Source organism: Panthera pardus, unplaced genomic scaffold (genome assembly GCF_024362965.1).
Source record: "Panthera pardus isolate Hobbes unplaced genomic scaffold, ASM2436296v1 HiC_scaffold_13, whole genome shotgun sequence".
Lineage (NCBI taxonomy): Eukaryota > Metazoa > Chordata > Mammalia > Carnivora > Felidae > Panthera > Panthera pardus.
In genome coordinates this window covers 76999386-77015473 of record NW_026526688.1, presented here as the reverse complement: position 1 = coordinate 77015473, position 16088 = coordinate 76999386, and the positions used below count along the sequence as shown (strand labels likewise).

General features: G+C 33.5%; 1 protein-coding gene across 6 annotated transcripts in view; it reads right to left on the bottom strand.

Moving 5' to 3' along the window:
• LRBA (LPS responsive beige-like anchor protein) overlaps window positions 1-16088 on the bottom strand; it is a 781419-nt gene that overhangs the window by 176204 nt on the left and 589127 nt on the right. The gene's annotated exons all lie outside the window — the stretch shown is intronic.

Here is a 16088-nt window from a genome sequence, read left to right as displayed (position 1 = left end):
AACAAACTACCAAAATCAAGCATAAAAGATGAAATAAGCAAATTCTGTGAGACAGTCACACTACCAAAGATCATTCAAGAACAAAAAGGTATCAGGAATAGCCCTATATCTATTAATTTAATTCAAAGTTTTAAGAAAACCTTCCCAGAAATAAAATTCCTGGACCAAATAGTTTCACTAATGAATTCCACTAAGGATGAAATTAATTTCTACACCATCTTCTCCAGGAAAGAGAACAAGAGGGAATAACTTCAAAACTCATTTTATCCCGCCAGCATTACCCTGAAGCCAAAACTAGACAAGGACATTACAAATATACTTCCTGAACACAGATGCAAAAATTCGTAAGTGAATATTAGCAAATCAAATCCAGCAGTTTATTACAACGGATGATACATCATGATCGAATATGGTTTGTCTTAGGAATGAATCCAAAATTAACCAGTATAAAATTTATCATTTTAATATATGAAGAAAAACCATATGATTATCTTCAGAAAAAGTATCTGACAAAATTCAATATCCAACTATAATAAAACTTTTAACAAACTAGAAATAGAACTTCCTCAACCTGATAAAGGGCATCTATGAAAAACCCATATAGCTAATATACAAAAAGGTAAAAGAATACTTTTACCCTAATACCAAAGACAAGACATTCTTAACACTTCTATTCAATATTCCATAATGTAGTAAGTGTTCATTCAGAGATGATATATTCTTGTATGCAGGAAGTCCCAAAAAGTCTACAAAAGGCTGCCAATAAAAATAACTGAGTCTAGCAACATTGCAAAATACAGGTCAATGTACAAAATTCAGCTGTAATTCTGTATACAAACAATAAATAACTGAAGTTGAAAATTTTATACCTATTAAAAATATGAAAAATTTAAGGGTAAACTAACAGAATATGTACAAGAATTGCATGCCAAAATCTGCAAAACATTAGAGATTAAAGAAAACCTAAATGAATGGAATCAAATTCATGGACTGAAAGACTGTCTTTTTTTTATATATATAGCATTCTTAGCAAAAATGGCCTAACCAATTAAATATAATCCCTATAAAAATCCCAGCTGGATTGATAAAATGACTCCAAAATTTATATGAAAAAATAGAGGGACTGGAAAGCTAAAACAATTTTGAAAAAAAGAGTACAGTTAGAGGTTTCATATGACCTGATTTTATGACTTACTATAAAGCTACAGTAATCAAGACAGTGTGATACTGATATAAGAAAAGATATATGATTGAGCAGAACAAAGCTTAGAAATGGACCCACACATATATAGTTAATTTATTTCCAACAAAGGTGCCAAGACATTTCATAAGAAAACAGTCTTTTCATGAAACAGTGTTGAAAGAATTGGACTTTCATTTGTAAAAACTGAACTTCAACCCTTACCTTGTACCCTTATAATATATTATAGATTAAAAATAGGTTGCATCTGCTAGTGGGGCATCTGGTTGGTTTGGTCAGTTAAGTATCCGACTTCGGCTCAGGTCATGATCTCACGGTTCATGAGTTCGAGACCCATGTAGGGCTCTGTGCTGACAGCTAATAGCCTGGAGCTGCTTCAGATTCTGTGTGTCCCTCTCTCTCTGCCCCTCCCCCCGCTGATGCGCACATTCTCTCTCTCTCTCTGTCTCTCAAAAATAAACATTAAAAAAAATTTAAAAATTAGGCTGCATCAGAAGTCACAATATGAGTCACAATATGAGTCACAAATATATTTGACCCAATTTGTTTTTAGAAAAGCCAAAACACTGTTGGTTGATAATAAGCATATAGTCAACTAAATAATCTAAATCATCAGCTTTAACTTTCCAGTAAGACAGTCTCTTGTATATATAATGTATATGTGAATCAAAAGACCTCTTGCAATGAACAGTCCCCTTGAGAGCACCAGAATCTATAGTTTAGTAAAAATTGCCACATTTTTATATTCCTTCCCATTAACAAGACTACTGCCATTTATAGTTTTTAACACTGACTTTTCTTTATCCTTTTTTCCTGTTTTTTTTTGTACTAGAAATTTCTAAGAGTAAATGCAAAACTTTATATTATTTCTTTGTACTTCATTCAAATATTTCAGGTATTCGATTTTGCCAAAATTATCTAAATTTTTTTTATTTTAATGGGGTGCCTAGGTGGCTCAGTTGGCTGACCATCTGACTTTGGCTCTGGTCCTGATCTCACAGTTCATGAGTTTGAGCCCTGCATTGGGTTCACTGATGTCAGCATGGCGCCTGTTTTGGATACTCTGTGCCACTCTCTCTCTGCCCTTCCCCTGCTCGTGCTCACTCTCTCTCTCTCTCTCTCTCTCTTAAAAATCAGTAAATATTTTTTTAAAAAGCTTTTTATTTTAATTAACTGCAAAGCAATTTGTATGATCAATTTGTAATATTAGTGAAACTGTTTAACAAATCAGAGCCTAGAACAGAATACAACAAAGGAACAATAAGGAAATACCTTAAGTTTATAAAGCCATTAAACAATAGGGTTATAAGTGATTTGAACAGTTCTGAACACTATTAATGTCTTTTAATCATCTTGCCTAATTATCAAAAAGGTATCACTCAGATTTTCAAATAATTTGCTGAGATATGTCACATTACATCTATAACTTCCATAATTTATTAACTTAATCAAAACACATTTTTAAAGAAAAGAAGTTAATATAGTTTTACAGGATATATTTCTAAGTAAAACTACTGATTTTCTTTTCTTCCTAACATTAAAAAATTTACCTATTTAATCATCATTTTACTTTTTATACTAGGCCAGTGTTTTTTGTTTTCAGAATTTACCCTTTTTCCATTTTCAAAAAGTTGGTTCACATCATAAATCATGAACTCACATTAAAAAAAAAATCCTTTTCTGAAAGTGGAACCGTTTAAAATTAAGTCATACAGAAATAAAATATTTCTGATTATATTATTCTCCTATAAATGGCTCATACATAACATACATTCAGTTATAAAACTTTAAAAAGTGGAGACTATTGCATCCACGTTTGTTCCTGGCACAGTCCTCAGAATAATGTCTACAAAACTTAGTTGGCAAATTAATAATTCTTTGAGTAAGCACATTTATTCAACATAAACTTGTGTTGAATTTAAATAAGTGGACTTTGGGAATAAAGAATTGGACAAGAATGTGGACATGTGACTAAAAGACACTACATTACCCACTATAAAATGCACACTACAGATGTTTAATTAGATTTATTATGGTGATCATTCTGCAATATATACAGATATCAAATCACTATTTTGTATACCTGAAACTGATAGAATGTTTGATGTCAATTATACCTCAACTAAAAAAAAAAACTGCCCCCCCAAAACATACCACATATTCACATAAAATAAATTTTGATGATCAGAGGGAAATATAAGAATAACAAGTTGAAAAGTTGACACATACAGGTATATAAAGAAAACTACAAATAATCAGGTTCCTAAAATGTCTTCCTACTTACATTTACTCCCCATAAACACACACACACACACACACACACACACACACACACACACACCCTGAAATCAGAAGTATAGCTTACTATCAACCTTATTGCTACTATAAACCAGTACTTATTAAACTTACACAACCCAAACTCTAGGTGTTTTGAAAACAATTTTTATGTAAATTCATGGTAGATACATGTTCCCTCCTCTGAATCTACCCAAGTTAGCACACCCAGCACTAAACTAAGAAAACAGGAAGTAGTAAGGGATAAAATTGGCAATGCTGTGCAAATAAAATAATTCATTTATAAATAATAATAAATGGTCACTCCACACCACAGTGACTTAGGATGATTAGAGAATAAATACTTAACTTTGAGGATTACTGACTGGCAGTGTGTTGCTGGTGTATGTCAGGATTATTCATCACCCTGACAGTAATATTAACCACAATCCATTTCAGTTACTTCAGTTTATCATATTCTGACTAATGTTAAAAAACAATGTCATTGAAGGCTGCTTAAATTAAGTGTAAGGTTAACCTCTGTTAGAGTCATTTGAAAGCTTCTCATAAAAGGTAGCTTCTAGTAGAAAACCAAATCTGCTCTAAAGAGTGCTAATACTTAATAAGTGTAAATTTTTTAAAAAGTTACACAAAGTATTATTTTCCTGATTTAAAAACGAAACTTCAGCAAATCTTCTAAATGCACCACAACCTCTCTCTCTCTCCATATATACCTTTCACACTTTGCTGAACTTATTTTACATTTTGAGGGAAGAGTTGCACAACCATATTTTAAACTAAATACATCACATTGAACACATATTAAAGTTTAAAAAGATCAGTGTACCCATGAAAATTTTTCTTCAGTATCACATAAATAACTATATAATACTACCTATAAAAATATATTTAAATAGCTGTTTGCTATCTAGGACCACCCCTCCTACCAATTAAGTAATTGAGAAACGTCCCTTACTAATAAATGAAAGCAGACTGACATAATGTGTTATCTAAATCCAAAGATTTCCTACTTTAGTCCTCTAATTTTATCTTTCTAGGCTATTTTCCTATATCATTTTGATGTCTTTTAAAAACCATCTGCCCTAACATTCTGCTTTCTATAGGATCATTTTCCTTTCTCTATTAATGTCTGAGTTTTCTGTTACCTCTGTGAGGATATTTATTCTGATTTTGTTTTTAAGGTTTCTTCTGTTTCCTAAATTGTCTTTGTTTCTTCTGGTTTCTTTCATTTTTCTATTTGTTTTAGTCTTTGTCATCTTTGACAATGGAGACTGTCTTTAAATGTTTGCTAACACTTGGATGTATGTTCAGTTTTAGAACGAGGCACAAAAGAGCTGACTGTAGTACATCAAGCCTAAGTAGCATTGTGAGCTGGCAGACTTCACTGAAGAGAAATCAGGTGGGCTCCAAGTGGAATCTCTAAATCGTTAACATTTCTTAGGTCTTTTCTCTTGAGCCAGTCAATACGTCCAAAGAGTAATACAATCTTCTGTCTTACAGGGTGGGGCTGGTATAAGCCTGGCTGCCAGAGTTCTGATAGCATGACAGCAAAAGGGGTCTGGGGGCCTTCAACATTCAGTACTTAAAGCTTTCAGTTCATCCTGTTTTCCATTCTTTCCCTTCAACCCTTCCTCTGTTGTTCTTGGTTTTCTCAAATCAGAAACTTCTCTGGTATAATTTCTCTAACAAGTACACCTCTGTCCCTTATGCCAAGATAAAGGGAAGAGTAGTTGGATTTGGGGAAACAAGTGGACATAAATGCAAGTATTCAATCTAAAATATTCTTTCCACTTATCCCTAAAGCCTACCAGTTCACTGACATGGACATATCTGAGAGCCTAACACTGGGAAAATGTGTGACCTTGGCGAGTTCCTTAACCTCACTATATCTTAGTTTCCTTATCTGTGAAATATAGATAATAACACGTCCCTTATAGTACTGTTGAGGAGATTAAATAAGATAGCACACGTAAAATGTGTGTTTACATAGGAAGGCACCTACTAGGGCTTCCCTCACAATTCAAATCAAATAATATTCTAAACTCTCCCCACATAATTCTTCTGCTGATTAGACTGTAAACTCTCCAAAGCAAGAATATAATTTATACCAAACTCCTCAACATCCTTGTGGCACATTACAGCATCCATATTTGATACCAAGATTTAAATATTTTAAACATATTTTATCAGCCAAAAAAAAGAAAACGAAAGGAAAGGAAAGGAAAGGAAAGAAAGGAAAGGAAAGGAAAAAAAAGAAAAGGAAAGGAAAGGAAAGAAAAGAAAAATCCGAGCATGGGATAATTAATTTCTTTCTCTGTATTTACATTTTACTGAAATGCTTTAAGATCCAATATTTGCTGTTGTAATATCATAAGGTTTTTAAAAACTTTTGAATTCCTTTGTTTTGACTGAAGCCTAATAAGTTAAAATAAAGTAAAGGTTGTAACACCTATCATATTTAAACAATATTCCCCTCGCCTCCAAAAAGAGTGTTCTTTTCCCTCTGTGACATCTAGATGGTATACTGATTCCTGGTATATCTGTTACAGAGCAGGACTAAAAGGACTGGCATTCGTCAGAAACAGCACTTAAAACTTAAAGAGATAAAGAAGTGCTGTCTGATCAACAACAGTTAAATGTCGGTAGTCAATTCCAGGTCAAGATGAATGCTGTATATTAAATGCGTGTGTTAGAGAGACATATCTCACATATAAAAATACACAACCAAATGGTAAAAGATAAATGAGAGACAGAGAAAATCACCTACTTTTGCTTTAAACAGAGAGAGAGAGAAAGAAGAAAAAGCCAATAAATGCTACAGACAAATAATAGCAACTCATCAGCAAATAAGTAAATTCAAGAGAGTATTGTCATTCAATTCTCTTAAATTACCTGAGAATTTACTCATTAGAAACATTTTGATCCAGATTAGGGCAACAGAAGCTGTTAGTTCAACAGAGTTGTAAATGGGTATGGCATTGTAACATATGCAATCCTGGTGGAAAAAAACCACTATGATTTATTAGGGCCTGGACCACAATTTGAAGATATGGTAATAGTAAATTCTCCTTAGAATCCTACACTGCAAGGAAGAATCAAGCAATTGTGGTGCAAGTTCATTTCCCCCTAATATTTACTTTTCTTGTTTCTGCACTCTGAACCTAAAGAACAGCTCATATTGTGCTTGCACTCTAAAGCTGAAAAATGGATGATTAATTTTCTTTTCCCTCTACCTCAAACTCTCTTAGTATTTTCCATCATTTTAAGAATGTAAGCTTTAATTATTAAAAAATAAAATACTTGCTTATACCTTGGCCATTTCTTCATTTTCACCCCAACCTTCAGTTTATTTTTTAGTAGGAGAGTAACTACCTAATTTTATTCTTTTGGATTTCCAGAAATGAAGAGTCCCTGGCACACAATATTATTCAATAAACAAAAGAAAAAAATAAATGAATACTCAAGTTATAACATCAGGGATTCAATAGTTTAAAGCAAACATTCAGTTTTTTTCATAAAACAGGCTTAGGCAAAAAAGGCGTAGAGCATAACCTGGGACAAGCACACTAAGAAGAACAATTTGGAAAAGCTTTCCTCTTTAAAGCCATAGAATGCTGGCTGCATTTTACCTTGTATTTCAGCATGAGAGGTGAAAGGCAACTTGACAAAATAACATTAAAACAGACTCAGAAATTGATGGCAAATGTAGAAGCAATATAGCACACTGTGGTATTTTCTCAAACATTCTGGGCCAAAACTTATAGTAAGAAATAGGTCACATAAACCATAACCCAGTGCACACATGTACACGTACACACACACACACACACACACACACACACACAAACAGCTTAAGCAGAAGATTCATACATAATGCACACTGATATTTTCCTCATGTTGTACTTTGTAATTTTATTCATTTCTTTCTCTACAAAATCTATCTACCTATCTATTTATCCATTTTGAGAGTAGTTGACACACAATATCACATTAGTTTCAGGTGTACAACTTAGTGATTTGACAAGTTTATACATTATGCCATGTTCACCACAAGTATAGCTACCAATTCTCCCATTACATTGCTATTACAGTATCACTGGCTGAATTCCTTATTCTGTGCTTTTTATCCCCATGATTTATTCATTTCATAACTGCAAGCCTGTATCTCCCACTCACCACCCAAACCATCCCAGGTTTGGTATCTGCCCAACCCCCCACGTCCTTCCCCTCTGGCAACCATCAGTTTGTTCTCTACAGTGGAGGTCTGATTCTGTTTTTTGTTTGTTTATTTGGTTTTTGTTTTTTGTTCTCTATTTATTATCTTTAATTTTTTTTCTATTCATTTTTTAAAATGTTAGCTGTAAACTGCAGTTTGAAAACCACTGGCTTAGTGTTTAAATTCTGGTGCTACCCACTACCTGTGTGACCTTATGCAACTTGCTTAACTTCATAGTGCCTCAGTTCCTGTCTCTGTAAAAGACAATAAGTAACGTTACCTATCTTACAAGGGCTTTGTGGGGGTTAACACATGTAACATTCTTAAATACGAGCTTGACAAAAAGTAAGTTCTCAATAAAAATTAATTAACAACAATAAGGTGGCATGTTCTTTCTTAGTTGTGCAGTTTTCATTTGGAAGTTAATGGTTATCAACTGCATTTCAATCTAAGAACAAACTCATCTTTTGGAACAGGTATTCAGATGACAGTACATATACATATTAAATATTCCAAAATAACTATGTTGATCAATTAGAAGAGAAATAATTGCCTCAGATCATCTGGGTTTTCCTCTCTTGGAAAACTGGTTTACACAATCAATCCCCTATTAAGGAAAAAAAAATCACAGTGGTAAAGAAAATCTTCCCAATCTACAAAGAGAGCCCTGTTACTGAAACACTCTGCCATCATAATTTGTTTCTGTGATATGACATTTTGTAAATATATTCCTGTCCTAATTATAATTTCTTATATAGAAAAGACAAAAAGAAAATGTTCATTCTTATCTCTTTCAAGAAGGTTGTCAAAATATAAAAATCAATGTATTCTGTAAAATATAGATTAATGTCACTCCAAAGTCTATGCATGGTTAGATCTGTCTTCTCATCAGTCAGGATTTTTTTTCCCCATCAGTCAGGATTTTACACTAGCAATGAAATAACTGGGAAAGCGAAGGAAAAAAATCAGCTTCAAAATTCATTCCTACCTTTTTTCAGCTTTGAAAGAATAGATTAAACCATTATGTTAAGTGAGGACCTTCTCAATATATCCATACAAAAAAAAATTAACTTTCATCAGATTTTCAGACTATTTGATCTTCTCAACAGGCAATACTAATTTGTAATTATTACAAGGAGATATTGTGCATAAAATAAAAGTTTATACCTTCAAGAAGACTTTTTTTTACATTTTCCTTCTAACCCTTTCACAAAGAATGATCAGAAAAATAATACAGAAGAAAGGCTGTTGATTATATTAATTCAGTTTCAGAAAGAAAATTCCCTGCGCAACGTGGAAGAAATTACCAAGTAAAATTGTAGCATTGTATCAAAGCTGCTAAAACTCCTCTAAAAAACAGCATTGAGGAAATTAAATGGACATAAGTATGCATAAATAATTCAATACATTTTAAAGCCAGTCAGGGTATATAATCTACTTAAGAATGGGGATAAGATCTGTTTATGTTTTAAATTAAACTTCGCACAGAATGTTTTCTATGATTTCACAAGTTTATTTAAACAAATAGTAATGTTTGCTAAATGCATACTATGAGAAAAATTTTAATATAATTCTCTTATAATCATTATTAATACAGAAACAACTCATTTTATGTATGAGATGTATCCCTGAAAGTATGTATATAAACAGATATCTGCAAACTGAATCACACTGTAAACATTATGGAAGATTTTAATGCCAACAGGAATGATATACTTTTATAAAGTAGACAGTTACTATTATTTTACACATGCAAAGCACAATTTTCAAAAATCTAATATGCTTATTTCACCTAAAATAATGTAGTTAATTCCAAATTCACTTATTTCCATCAATATTTAATGAAAACACTTAGAACTAGAATTCCATTTTCTTGAATTTGAAGGACTTTTATAGCATTTGAACTACTGCTGCTAAGTTACAAGATATGTGGTTGAATGTTAGAGCTTCCCACTTCTTCCTAGCCCTGCTAATTACTACTGTTCACTATTCAATGGTGTATCCCTCAGTTCTTGTTGAAAGCATTCTTTATATTCTTTCCTCAGCCCAAAGTATAAATCTCTCACGAAATCTCTCAAAATATAAAAGTGGATACCACTACTATAATTAAAGGCACTAAATCATCAAAATTATATTTTTATGCCTCTATATGTATAGTGGATATGGACATATATGGATAGACTAACAAAATCAATTCTTTTAGTTTAAGGCCCTCTACCAGTTTTACAAATCTAAAAAAATAAAAAGAGCAAAATTACTATTGGTCATCTAGTATGGCATAAAAACAAACTTATTTATCATGTACAGAAGATAAATTACAAAGGCATTAGTTAAAACAGTATTTTATCCACCCAACAAAAGTATTTGTCAAGTTCCTTAGAAATAGCTGTAACATATAAATAAAATTTGGTTTTAAAAAAGGATTCTATTTTGCTGGCAAATCATTTACTACAGCGTTTTGCTGACATTATTTTAATGAATTCTCATAATGAAAAACACAATATAGCGTACATTAAAAAAAAGTAAGAAGAAAAAACTGGAGGCTTTCCTCTGTTCATACAAGATTTTTAGTGGGATAGAGAACCAAGGTGAGAGGCAGAGAATAGAGGAAGTTAGCAAAGAACAATGGTAGGAAGAGGCAACAGGGTTATGGGAGCTCTTGTTCAGGTACAATGATAGCAGAAGACAGAATTACAACCTCAGCAGAAATTTCCAAACAGCCTCCCACTCATCACTATTAGTAACTGTTCTATCAAGACAGAAACATGCACCCTGTCTATAATCCATCTTACTACCCACTGTATCTTGAAGAGCCTACCAAAAACCCTCCTGAGCACAAAAAAAATCTTAAGCTATGTGCTTAAATAGAAGTCCAAACTGAAAGACTCAGTTTAAAAAATTTTTACACAGGCAATTTTTCTGGAACACTAGAAAGGTTATTTATTCAAATGCAATTTATTTTGTGAGGCAAACTTTACATTTTAACAAATTAGTCAAAGATGAGATTTTTAATTTTACATACATAAAATTCAAATAATGGAAAGAGAGGATATAATAGCCTGAGAATTAAAGAGTTGGCAAGTTTTTATTACTGACTTACTGCATGACTCACTATACAAGTCAAACTAATACACAGTCCTCAATTATTAGACTAGAGAGTTCTACAGATTCAAGTGAAATACTACAGGGTTTTATAACAAATATGATACCAAAATGTAAGTAAAGCTTTCCTTTTTCTAAAACAAAACAAAATAAAAACAAAGACCCCAGGAAACAACCATTTCTGCATTTATTATTCCTCATAGTCAATGGGTTACCTGGGAAATTCTACTACTCTGGGCCAGATTTAGTTCTCTTGGTTATACTCAGTCATGTGTTTGTAGTCAGCTGAGGGCTGGCTTAAGATAGCCTCTGCTGGTACAACCTAGACATTCTCCATGTGTTAGTCACATCCTTCTAGCAGGTTAACCCAGGCATGTTCTCAAGGTGATCACAGAGAAGCAAAAGCAGAACATGAAAGCACTTTTTCAAACCTCTACTTTGTGTCCAGTTTACTAATATTTTTTCCCTTGCTGACCTTTTCTTAAAAATTGTGGTAAATATACAGAACATAAAATTTACCATTTTTACCAATATATTTTTTTATTTAGAGAGAGAAAGCATGAGCAGGAGAGAGAGAGAGAAAGAGTGAGTGAGTGAGAGAGAGAGAGAGAGAGAGAGAGAGAGAATCATAAACAGGCTCCAATGTCAGAATGGAGCCTGACGCAGGGCTCAATCCCATGACCTAGGGATCACAACCTGAGCCAAAATCAAGAGTCAGGTGCTCAACCAACTGAGCCACCCAGGTGCCCCCCCACCATTTTAACCACTTTTAAATGTACAGCTCAAAGGCATTAAGTACATTCATACGGTTGGGCAACCGTCACTACCATTAATTTCCAGAACTTGTTTCATCTTGCAAAATTGAAACTCTATACTCATTAAAGAAGTCCCCATTCCTCCCTCCCTCCTCCCTCCCATCCCCTGGCAACCAGCATTCTACTTTGTCTCTATGATTAGGGCTAATCTAAATACCTCATATGAGTGGAACCATACAGTATTTGTCCTTTTGTGAAAGGCTTACTTCATTCAGCATAATGTCTTCAAGGCTCATCCATCTTGTGGTGTGTATCTTAACTCCTTAAGGAGTTGTATGTATGTATATACCACATTCTGTTTACCTATTTATCCACCAATTGACATTGGATTGCTTCCATTTTTTGGCTGCTGTAGATAATGTTGCTATGAATATAAAAATGGGTATACAAATACCTCTTCAAGTCTCTGCTGTAAATTCTTTTAAATATATACCCAGAAGTGGAATAGCTATTTCTTATAGTAAATCTATTTTTAATTTTTAAGGAAGCACCAAACTTGTTCCATATCAACTGTACCATTTTACATTCCCATCCACAGTGTACAATAGTCCTAAGTTCTCCACATCTTCACCAACACTTGTTATGTTATGCTTATATTTTTTTACAATACCAAGTGTAATGGGTGTGAAGTGGTATATCATTTGTGGCTCTGATTTACAATTCTTTAACTATCAGTAATGTTGGGCACCTTTTCATGTATTCATTGGCCATTTGTAAATCTTCTTTAGAGAAATATCTATTCCAAGTCCTTCACCCGGTTTTGAATCAGGTTGTTTGTGTTTTTGTTGAGTTTCAAGAGTTCTCTACATATTCTGGATATTAATCCCTTATCAGATATGATCTGCAAAAAAAAAGACTTTCTCTTGAAAATTAAAACTCTTTTAAAGTGAAAATATATATATACAAACTGCTATAATTTTTTAGTTCTAAGAACTATACCAGACACCAGAGATAAAAAAATTAATGGAATCTTTCTATTTAATAATTTCCCTTAAGAGGGAACAGAGAGAAAAAAAAATGTCAAAATTATAATAGATTATGTAATGTGTTATAATAGACATGTACAGACAGTACCATGGAAGTACAAATTTCTAGATGATGGGAAAAGCAACATCAAAGGGATAAAGGTGAAAGAGAACACGAGGCATTACAGGATCAGATGACGATCGCAAAGATGGGGGATAGAGACAGAAGGTATGATAATCAAAGAGAAAGTGGCCAGTAACTGAATACCGCTATTTGTCATAATGAAAATGTTAACCTTTGTGTTGACATCACTGATGAGTACCGTGATTATCTGGACTGTGTGAAAAAACATTATATCCTATGGATCCAGAGTAGAGGTTACTCCCAAACATTCCTAATGATAATCATGCTAGGGCATAAAAGGGTATATCCCGAGGTGGGTAAAGAAGGGAATACTCTCCCTCTGATACCGGAAAAGTGGAAGCTCCTGGATTCTATGTGAAAGAAACTGAATATGGCAGTGAACTGGTACCTGCATATGGGGATCTGCAGAAACAAGGAAGTGATCCTCAGATTGAGATGGTAATCACTGACAGCCTTGCACTTCTGCTATGACTGGGTAATCAGTAGAGGTTTATTTAAATACTTCACCATGGCCTTAAATGGACTTGCAAGAGTTAAAGGAAGAACTAGGCATATTCTTGGAATAAGTCAGCACTAAAAGCAAGAAGTCTGGCATCCTGAGAACTTTAGAATGACTGGTTCAAGAGACAGGCAGGGGAGAAGCAACAAAGAACCTCTAGGTTAGATAAATATATAAAAATTCTTTAGGTTTTGCTAGAAATTACGAATGAAAGTACTTAGGAGAAAGACTGGATTTCCTGCCCATCTGAAAAATGGGTGCAGGGTCTCAGACTCCTGATACATTAAAGGACATAAGATCCTAAATTTAAATTAGAGAAATCAATTTCAATTTATGATGTATTTCATCTTAAATTTCTTCCCAAGTCATTCTAAAAGGGCCGAGAAATAATGACAAATCCAGCAGTAACAATCACAATAGGCCAAACTAGTCTTCAGATATTATCTCCCTTTAAAAGGGCTCCCAATAACTCCTTAAAGAAATACATGATTCTAGAACTGCCAGAAAATATAAGAGTTAAGACTGGAGCACTTTGTCACACAAGACAGCATGAAGTTATCAAAGACTACTAAGATTATACTAAAATGACTCAGGAGCAATTTAAAGAAGGTCCTCGTGGTCAGAAACAGAAACGACTGAATGGACACCAGAGAAAATAATAACTGCAATGGATGGAAACATCAAATACATTTAGGTCTATGTGTTCATAAAGATGTTTTTTATTTTTATTTTTTTAATATTTTATTTATTTTTGACAGAGAGAGTGCAAGCGGGGCATGGGCAGAGAGGTAGGGGGACAAAAGATCCAAAGCTGGCTCTGTGCTGATAGCAGCAAGCCCGATGTGGGGCTCAAACTCACAAACCGTGAGATCATGACCTGAGCTGAAGCCAGGCGCTCAACCAACTGAGCCACTCAGGCACCCCATGAAGATGTTTTTTAAAAACTTAGGTGTCACTGGAGGATGTTAGGAACCAGTTCACTGTTTTAAAAGCTGGCATAAGAGGAGAAAAATTTAAAGGTTTATCCTGCTTTTCCAATGCAATGTACCACTGAATAACCTAACAGTAGATGAAGGGAATGGGTCCCCAATAACAAATGAAATTAGAGTGAGAGAATGTAAATATCATAATTTTTCAGTCATTACAGAACCAATGAATCTAGGCATTACATATCAATGGTTACTAACATCACAAAAGAGAAATAAAGAAGATACTACACGCCCTCTGACAGAAGAAGGCAAAAACTTCCTATGAAGTATCCAATCTGAATTCTATCAACCTCTGGACCCAACTACCAACTTATATGAAATATAGAAGATGGAGGAACCTGTTAGACTATAACACAGGGATGCAATAAGCAAACTCCATACTATGAGGAAATATATACAACAAACAATATGTTTCTTCAACTAATGAATTAGATAGAAAGAAAAGATGAAAGAGAAACCTACAGAATTAAGAGAGACTTAAGACTTAATCAGTATCAACTGACTACACTATGTGGTCCTTATTTGGATCTGATCTGAATAAACACACTAAAAAGAATTATGAAAGTTGTAATTTAATTGGAAATGTGATACTTAGTAGGTTTCTGATGATATTAAGAAATTATTGATACTATTTTAGGTTTGCAAATGGTATTATGGTTATTCTTTAAAAAGGGACCTTCATTTTTAGAAGTACATATTGAAATATTTATGAATAAAATTATGTCTAGGATTTGCTTCAAAGTACTATGAGAAGGCAGAAAGAAAATGAATATAAAAATAAAATAAGAGAATCCACGAGTTGACAACTGTTGAAGCAGGGTAATTGGTAGATGTAAATTTATTATGCTAATTTGTCTACTTTTATATATGCTTGAAATTCTCTATGAAAAAAAGTTAAAAGAAAAAAAGGACATATAACCTTATTTTATATCACAAAATGATGGTACAGAATACTCTATTTACTGACAGTCTAGGACAGAAAAGGAAAGTTCTTGAAGAACCTAAGACATAGGAAAACAGTTAAAAAACGGTGAATGTGTCAATGTGTATATACATGAGTGTATACATATAAAATGTAATTATTCCTTACTGATATGTGGTCCATTAGGAGTAACTTTTGCTTTATTATTTACATGTTTTACATTTAAAGAATCAAATACAGTTAATATATTTTATAACCTGGGGAAAATGTCACATATATTTTATTATTTACTACATTTAGTGAATGGCAGGCTCTGTGCAAGGCATCAGAAAAATAATGGTGAACAAGAACTCTATCATATAGAGCTTAGTGAGAGAGACAAGAAGAACCAAAACAAAGAGGTAGAAGGACATGGAAAATGCAGGATATTTAGGTGTTATGAAAGAAGCAGATAGTGGTATATCAGGGAAGGAAAACAGTAATGGTCCTATGTGGGGGTGACCTAAAGGACTAGAGTCATTCACTCACAAAGTAGGGAAAGCAACATAAAAAGCAGAGAAAGCAAGACACTGAATTGGGAAAGAATTATTCTGCAGTCAAAATAACTGTAAGTCAAGGGGCACCTGGGTGGCTCAGTCAGTTAAGCGTCTGACTTCGGCTCAGGTCTTGATCTCACAGTTAGTGAGTTCGAACCCCGTGTCAGGGTCTGTGCTGACAGCTCAGAGCCTGGAGCTGCTTCAGATTCTGTCTCCCTCTCTCTCTGCCCTACTCTGCTCACACTCTCTCTCTCTCTCAAAAAATAAACAAACATTAAAAAAAATTTTTTAATAAAGTAAAAAAAATTACTGTAAGTCAAGAAAGGTTCAAGCACTGGATTTATACAATTCAAAATTAGATTTAAAGAGGATTGATTTTGAGGTAGCAAAGAAGTCAGGTGTG